The following is a 9,640-nucleotide window of genomic DNA, read 5'->3' on the forward strand; positions in this document are numbered from 1 at the left end:
AACTTTAATTTTGGAGACAAATAATGTAGGCTTAGCGCCCTGTGGTCCATTGCCCAATAGGAAATGTAGAATCCTCAAAAGTACTTTAAAAGTGCTTGAGTTACTTTTCTCAGGGAGTAACGCAGTAAAGTAACTGGTTACTTTTTTAAAAAAGTAACGCAGTAACGTACTTTGATTACTTTTAAAGTAACCCTTACCCAACACTGGTTCTAAATGACTGGTACGAAGTTGCAGGCTATAAACCCTGTGTGGGTGGGAACCCTTGCAGAGTCGTAGGGGTCACGTGAGCTCTTAGTTTCAGAGTCGTTAAGGTCACAATGTGAGTCGTTAGGGTCGGGTGGGACCAGGGGTGAATGGGTGTGAAGTTGTCTGGGGAGGGATCCCAAGACTGCATAGCCTGCAACTTCGTACCAGTCATTAAGAACTGAAGAAGCTTCTTGGATCAGAGACAAAACGTCTTCAAGAAACGCAAGCAAGTCCAGTTGCCTACGATATAGCACTTACGATTACCATGACCTGGATGACTGAGAATCTTCTCCGACTCGCTTTGACTTCTTTAGTTATAAAGTCCTTTGAGAAGCTTGTCAGGAAAGAAATTTTAAAAAAGGTGGAGGATCAACTCCAACCAGCTCTACTCTTCCACCGGTTCCCCCCAAGGTTGCTGTCTCTCTCCTCTTCTTTACATCATGTACATCAATGAGTGCAGAAGCAATTATAGGAACAGACACATCTTAAAGTTTGCTGATGATTCTGTTAATGCTAGCCTTCTTGAAAGAGAGGAACAGGATCATGGGCCAGTTGTGGATGTTTTTGTGTTTTGGTGTGACAAGTCTTTCCTCCATTTATATTTGTCCAAAAGAAAAAACATGGTAATTGACTTTAGGAAATCGCCACCAAGCCCTCTGCCAACTGTTGTAAAAGGTGTTGATATTTGTGTAGTCGAGACATATAAATATCTGGGTGTTGTTCTTGACCACAAATTGACTTTTGAATCCCATGCTGATTTTACCTCGAAAAAAAAGTCCAACAGAGACTTTATTTCTTGAGGAAAATGAACTCCTTTAATGTGTCCTGAGATGATGACGCTCTTTTACAGGAGTTTCATTGATTCTGTTTTAACTTTCTGTATCATTGCTTGGTTTGGAAACATTAATCTGTCTTGTCGAAATCGACTCTAATAAAGAAACCTAAGCTAACCTAACCGGACTTCACTGCATCACAGGAAGTCTGCAAGGTTTGTCCGCATCCACAATTCATCAAGTCTGTCAGGAACATGAAGCGGTCTTCTTCTCCAGATTTCTCTGAATATGGATGATGTATAATAATAATACATAGTTTTTAAGGCATAATATTTATTTTTAAAGGCATACATTTTTCATTTTTTGATGTGTAAGTTTAGGTCAATTCAATTTCATTTCTATAAAACACCAAGTTAATTGACCTTCCTGGCAATCTATACAGCATACAACACCCTCTCATTAAAAAAAGAAAAGGAAGAAACCTTAGGAGGAGCAACAGAGGAAAGGCACAAAGAACATTATGTTGGGTTTCTGTTGCATAAATTTCCAATGTTAGTGCTGTTGGGACCAGTCCAGACCAGTTTTGCAAACCACAAATACGATAAATTTGTAGGTTTCATACGTATCATGTCAATGTTTCTGAAGTGACGTTGCAAAAAAGCATTGGTTTTTATGGCGACCAGTTTTTCTGCTGAGATAATGCCATGAAAAGCGATTGATTTTTACTGAGAGGACACACCTGCCAAGCTGCAGACCAACAAGCAGGTTGTGCATGCACAAACAGGACCTATATATGGATTAATTGAAGAGATGCACATTGAGGGTGCTGCTCATGGACAGGCGCCCCGAGAAGTTGGGGGTTTGGTGCCTTGTCCAAAGGTGAACTGGCTCCAGCTGCCAGTCCGTGCTCTATATTTGGTTCGGACGGGGACTTCAAGAGGCGACCCTCCAGTTCCCAACCCAAGTCCCTGTGGACTTTATTCAGATCCCCATTAAAACAAAATAAAATGAAATGAAATAAAATAAGATAAAACAAAAAAAAACATAAATAAATAAATAAATAAATAAATAAATAGAATAGAATAGAATAGAATAGAATAAAATAATTAGCTACTGCTACAAGCGACTTTTTGGGCACCAAACGTGGGTGTTATTTTGCAATCAGTTTTGGGCACCAAACGTGGGTGTTATTTTGCAATCAGTTGGGATAGTGTTGCGAAAAGTGATTGATTTTTACAAAGAGGAAACACTGGGAATAGTGCCACAAAAAGTGTTTTACTGAAACATTGCTGCGTTGTTTGCCAGGACAGTGCCACGAAAACTGGGTATTTCAAGCCAAAACATGATCTTTCACGCCTAAATCTAAGCACATGTTGTTGAAACACAAAGTTTGAATGTATCTGCTTAATTATAATATGTGAATATAATGTATCTGTGTCCATATTTGGTTTATTCTCATCACTTTTACTAGGCTACTAGGTAAAAACAGCTAGCTCCATGTGGACCTTTTAGTGTGATTGTGCTATTTTAACTTGTTTATGTCAGTTTTTCTATTATTTGTTGCACATCACATTAAAATCTGTAAATGTTTTGTACATAAAGTACATGTTCACATTGCACACACTATATATGTATATACTATTACATTAGTCTTCAGGTAGTGCTATGAGTTTCATCCACACTCATTCTTTAAATTTGTTATTAAGTATGTACACTGGACCCTTGAAAGTCAGAGTTACTGTTTGTGTTCTTCTCTCTTCAGCCACTTCGGCGAGTCTCTTTGATAAAGACTCTCCCATCAGGCTGTTTTCTCCACTGGAGTTGAAAAGTACCATTTATACTTTTACTCAGCTTCTGCCTCATCTGGGAAACAAAAACCTTATATTACACTAAATAGTAAATAGTTAACTTCTGTTGTATATATTTGAACAGACTGTATGTAAGACTCACCTGCTCCAAGATGTCACCTGGCACTGCAGGGTCATAGAGGTCCAACACTGAGTCCTGTAGGCTGATCTTCACTTTAATGAGCCTCACAATGTGGCCTTGACATGGAAAACACACACACAAAGAATTATGTTAGTTTGTATTTATATGTTTATATGTTATATTTATTTGTTCACTTAGCACATTTGCATCATGAAAATAACCAGGGCTCTACCAGATAACCAAATAGTTTGAAGCTTCAAAGCCTCGTTCACCACGCTGACATTTAAATTGTAAATCAACATTCAAATGCTGAACAGCTTTTATTGTTTTTTTTTGTTGCATGCATGCACTCATTCTTCTTAAACAACCTCCACACAGAAGGGCTCCCCCACCCTGGGTTTGAACCAGGAACCCTCTTCCTGTAAGGTAACAATGCTAACCACTACGGTTAGCAGCATCAGCTTTATTCAGAAACCTGAACAGAAGCTTCAAATGTAAAATAAAATGACTTTCAGTACAGCCCTAAAATACCAAACACTATAAGGTATTTGAAAAGTTGTTTGTCAAAACAGCGGGAACACTCTACATGAAAACCTTTACTCACTGCAGGAACAGAGGAACGGGTGTCTTTTTCCACATGGCAGCTCTCCCCACCGACCGGAGTCACTCTTCAACATAGCGCCACAGCTCCCGGGAGAAACAGTATATACAGCTTGGCGTGTGTTCCAGTATCTCAATGAGGAGTAGCTCTGGTCTGACCACTGCCAGCGGTCTCTGTAGAGGCCAACCCACACCTGCAGGGTACCAGCTAAGTCGTGGATTTTCTGATACTCATTGTCATTCCTCAAACTGGCCAGGTCTGTGTAGTGAGTCCTGCAGTGGTCTCGAGCAACCATCCAATTCATGTATGTAGGAGTGAGAACGTACTGATCTTTTTTTCCTAAAAGAAGAAATGACAGTGTTATTGTTTTATCCATCTTGGAGACACCAATGCTGAATGAAATACAGCAAGTATGACAGCGACTATCACAGTGACTGCTGTGCACAACTTGGTTGAAGAAATTGTTAAGTCTGAATCCATCCATCCATCCATCCATCCATTTTCACCCACTTATCCAGGGCCGGGTCACAGGGGCAGCAGAAATGGGGGGGCTGGGCTCAGTCTTAGAGATAGGGTGAGGAGTACAGGCAACTGGAGGGAGCTCGGAGTAGAGCCGCTGCTCCTTCACATTGAAAGGGTTCAACTGAGGAAGTTCCACCATGTGATCAGGATGCCCTCTGGGCACCTTCTGTTAGAGGTGTTCTGGGTACATCCAGTTGGTAGGAGGCCATGGGGCAGACCCAGAACACACTGGAGGCATAACGTTTCTTATCTGGCCTGGAAACGCTTTGGGGTCCCCCAGGAGAATCTGGAATGGGACATCTTTGGTGCTTTACTCGGCCTGCTGCCCCCGTGATCCGGCCCCGGATAAGCAGATGAAAATAGATGGATATATATATCGTTTATGATCACATACCCACAAACCTAATAACATTCTCATCAGCCACCTCTGTACTTTGTGATCAGTGCTTAATGGCAAATGTAAAAAGCATGTGCGTATATTTGTGTGTGTGTGTGTGTGTGTGTGTGTTTCTGACATCAGAGTGCAAGTGACTTACTCACCATCAAAGCAAACTGAACGGCGAAGGTTTGGGCAGCCAATTGAATACAGTTTTCCATTTTTGTGAGTCACACAGTTGTCCTGTGTTTCTCTGCCCCAAATGAAATACTCTCGCTCTCCTTCGTTGTAGAAATCTTTGTCCGCCAGAGACCAGTGCCACCTCTTAGTCTCCTGTTGATGAAGTCCTATCCACACGGCATCATCGTATTTGTCCTCGACAGCTTTAAGGGCTGTTTCCATCTCTCCCATGTCATGTATGATGGCCAGGTCAAAACAATGCTCTCTGCAGTAGCTCTGTGCCTCATTCCAGGTTTTTGGCTTACTGACTAAGAAGTATTGATGCTGGGACACACATGAGGACAGAGAACACAGCCCTGTGGGAGTACAGTCATGGAGACACTACTTGTCAGCTGATAAGTAGTCTATGTGCCGTGATGAAAACCTTAAATTTCAGGGTGCCTTTCAGTTAAATAAAGATACACAGCCAGCGGGAGGGAAGAAATTATGACAAAAACACTGATAGAAATCCAAAACTTGGCAAGTATGAGGGAAACAGTAGGAATTGTGACGTGAACTTATTCTGCTGGTCTCTCAGATTAATATAACGTAAATCACTAACAGTTGTAGAAACGCCTCCTTCCATCTACTGGAAAGAGATAGCCGAGGAGCGTTGGAAGGAGTTGCACAATGTTCTACAGGAGAATGAGAAGTTACACAAAGACATCGAGGGCAAAGATGAACAGATAAATGAAGAGCTGCAGGAACTGACACAACAGAACACGTACAGTAAATGGCTGATATGATTGAGAGGCTGACTGCGAAGAGCCCAGACAATCTGGAAGAACTAAGAGAGGTTGCTTTTGATGTGGGAGAGGAAGATGAGCGCAATGTGGAAAAGGATAAGGAAATGATTGTGATGACAGTAAAGTGGCCGGTCAGAGTGAGGAAGAAGACTCTAATTGCAGTCAGAGTGATCCAGAGGATGAAGAGACACTAACACTGACCTGAAAGAAGTAGAATAAGATGTATGATCCCGTCCATATCTGTGATGATGAGGAAAAAAAAGAGGATTTTCATTGTTATACTCCAAAAATCTGTAACAATTCTTTAAATGTTCTCAGTAAGATCCTAAAAAAAATAACTCATACAGAGGGAGAAAACTGCTGTTATTATGCCTCTGCACCGACGATAGTCGTGGCCGGAGGCATTATGTTTTCAAGCTGTACGTCCCAATCTTGTGACCATGATATCTCCGACACATTCTCACTCTGACCTCGTCACATATTGACGTTTTGGTCATGGACCCTGGGATAGAGAAGACAGAAGATACCCTGATACCTTGGGTGCGTTGGTTGTTGACATTCTGGAACGCCATGTCAAGTTCTCTTCTTTCAAAATACACTTCTGTTTTCACCGGAAATTTAATGTTTACGTACCAGTCTCTTTCAAAACACCTCAAACTGACGTTTTTCTTTCCTCCAACAACTAACGCACATGGTTATATTTAGGAAAAAAGAACAGGGTTTGGCTTTAGAATCTTACGGGATGCGAACACCGCTCTCTCGGGTGAAAGTCCGTGTTTGTTGGACCCATTCGTCCTACTCGGACTTTAGCCGCCTTAACTTTCATCCTTGTGCTGCCATGTTTCCCCCTGACACTACTGGGCACCATTAAACTATTACAGCAACCAGATGCGTATCATGCCGACGTTAATGGATGCCTTTTTTCGTTGGTGTCTGACGCCGCAAGTCACTAGCCTGGCGTTAACAGACCCAATTCGCAAAACGCAAATTGGTCTGGACACGAAGTGTACATTTCCTCTATTCCCGAGGGGCGGTATCAGCGGCTGTCACTCAAAGTGCCCCTTCATGCAATTGGAAAGACGGAAAACCAATCAGAGTAAATGAAATGTGTGACGTAGGCTTACACAATGCCACTGTAAACAGACCAGCAAGCTACAGCGGAGATGAGCTGTGATGATGTCTGGGAAAGAGTGTTGCCTTCTTTGCGGATTTCCCAGCTTGGTCGCTTCCCTGACCTGCTCCTCCATGAGAGCAACTAGCGGAGAAACAACAATAGCCACTGAGTTTTCACTGAGTCCCATCTTTTTCCCGATCAACGGAGCCAGTTGGGAAATTAAACTTTTACCAAACCCCGTAGGAGGGACGGCAAACACATCATTTTTTTCAATAAAAGCTTTCAGTGCAGCCGTTTGCTTTGCTTTTAAAGAAAATGTACTTTCCAGTTCGTTTAACACATTTATCATCGCAGTTTCAAAATCAGTAGCCATGTTGGTTTTTTTACGAAATGTATTCACTCTGCTCCTTGTCCCTCCTATTCTGATGACGTGATTTCAAATAACCTTCGCTGGTTGTGATTGGCCCGGTGAGCCAAAACCGATGCCAGAAATCGTGTTTATGATTCCATGGCCAGACTGATCTGCGGAGAGAAATAGAATGTGAGCTCGCAAGATCAGGATGGTTTCACCAGGCTAGCAAGTCACTGCCCAAGCACCGGGCTTGACAGACTTCGGAGTGAGACCATGCTCATATCTCAAGAATGTCTTGAGGGGATTTCTTCAAATTTAGCACAAACGTGCACTTGGACTCAACGATGAACTCATTAGATTTTGTTGGTCAGAGGTCAGAGGTCAAGGTCACTGTGACCACGCCTGTCGCATTCTTGTGAAGGTGATATCTCAAGAACACCTTGAGGGAATTCTACTTTTTAAATAGTCAGTCCTAATGTTTACAGTTTTTTCCTAAATGAGTTGAGCCCCAAAGTTTTCCCCGACACAAAAACAATCTTTTCTGTTAACATCTTAATCGACCCACTGTCTGAAATAACCCTTAATATTGTCTGTGTCAACCACCCCGGTTCCCTTGTTAAAAAGCCTATGGGATTTTTGCATTGGATTGGATTTTGGATTATTGCAGAAAATAATCTCTGTGGCAAGCAAACCTTTATGATACTTTGTTCAGGAAGATAAAAAACACTTTCCATAAGTAACAAGCTTACGTTAGACTACAAACAAACTACATTACAGTTGCATGACTTTAAGAGTTTTTAAATAACCCTTAATATTGTCTGTGTCAATACAAAGCAACTGTAAAATATTTTTTGAAGGAAAAATAATTAACAAAATTAGAGATTTTAGAGAAATTAACGTTTCACTGACATTAAAACACAGACTAGAAGATAAGAGAATCTTGGGATTGGATTATATGCTGGCAGAGAGCAGATTTACCTAATGTCCGATGAGTTTTCATCTGTCCGTGGGATTATTTTCGTCGATGTATTTATCTCCTAATGGTCTTGATTCACTTCTCCAAGTTGAGTTGCACAAAAGAAAACTGGCCCTTGAAGAACTCACTAGAAGAAGACCAAAAAATATTGAAGTATCTTTTTTATTCCTCTGTTCTGTTCCTTTTTCCTTTTTGCTCTCACAGCACACTCTGACTGACTTCCTCCACTTATCACAGTTTAAAAGACTTGATTCATTCCCATCACTTCAGAGCGATCACAGGGCGTTGTTTTGGGATTGGCTACAAACTTAATTTGAATAAGAATCTTTTTGGTAATTTGTGCAAATTTTTCCTCCCCAGTATGTAAAAGACACGCAGTCTCTTGATCGAAGCAAATGCAAACTTTACTTTAATCCATTTGAAATGCAAACTAAAGATACTTAATGATTTAACATGAACTCGTTCTTATGCTCACGCTCAGAGACACTGCAAACTGCACTGAGCCTCCCTGAATGACTGGCAGAAAATGTGCAGTGCTGTGAAAAAGTATTTGCCCTGTCCTGATTTCTTATATTTTTGCATATTTGTCACACTTAAATGTTTCAGATCATCAAACAAATTTTAATATTAGATAACGGGAGTAAATACAAAATGCAGTTTTTAAATGATGGTTTCATTTATTAAGGGAAAAAAGCTATCCAAACCTACCTGGCCCTATGTGAAAAAGTAACTGATGATTTTTTTCTGGCAGAAACATTTGTTGTACATGATGTACATGATAAAATCCAACAATAATTTCTGTTTTTACAGTTTCTGACTCTGATTAATGGTGACAATTTGTTGAGTTTTAATGAAAATATGCCTCCCAAATTTGGCAAGTGTCATGATCCTGGGTTTTTGTTTATATTCTGTTATCCTATGGACTTTGCTTTAGAGTTTTCGGTTTGTTCTTCCTTGTTTTAGGTTATTCATGTTTCATGTTTAATCTGTTTCCTGTTTTATGTTGTAGGCCTGGCTTTACTGTTTTCTGTCACACCTGTCTTCATCAGTGTCGTTAGTCCGTACCTGTTCCCAGAGTCCCCACCACACCCTTGTTGTAGGCCGTCCCCATTTACCTCCTTTTGCCGGTGTCCTCCTCCTCCAGCTGTGTCTCGTTCTTGTGATCAGTTTTCTGTGTATATAAACCTGTGTTTCTCTTTGTTCCTTGCAAGTTGGTCTGCGTTCAATCCTGTGGTCATCCCCGTGTTCATCCCCGTGTTCATCCCTGTGTTCATCCCTGTGTTCTTGGTGTCATTCCCTGCTCTGTTTCCTGCATTCATCCTATTATACCAGCTGGTTTCCAGCTAGTTTTGGTTCTTCTGTCATTTGGACTCTCTGTTCCCTGTCTGTTCTGGATCAAACCAGCAGACTGTACTACAATAACTCACTTTCAGAAGTTTTTAGTCCAGCATGCACCTGTCCCTCTCACCTCACACAGTGCCTGAGCCCTGCAGAGGGGTATTCCAGGTAGGAGGTTCAACAAACTCTGAGTCTAACCCTGAACTCTGAGTTGATTTACCCTGAGATGGGAAACTCTGAGTTACCGGTTCCAGAACAGCTGATTTGAGTTAGTTCAGTCAACTCTGAGTATGTTCACTCTGAGTTAAGCCGACAATAAAAAGCAATCATCAATGGAGCTCCGACTCCATGATTCACCATGGCAACAGGTAAATAAAAGACAGCGCCTCCATTTTAATCCAGTGGATGTAGAGATATTAATGCATGTGTAGCAGACGGTGCACGTTTA

The sequence above is a fragment of the Epinephelus moara genome, chromosome 6 (assembly GCF_006386435.1).
Source record: "Epinephelus moara isolate mb chromosome 6, YSFRI_EMoa_1.0, whole genome shotgun sequence".
Lineage (NCBI taxonomy): Eukaryota > Metazoa > Chordata > Actinopteri > Perciformes > Serranidae > Epinephelus > Epinephelus moara.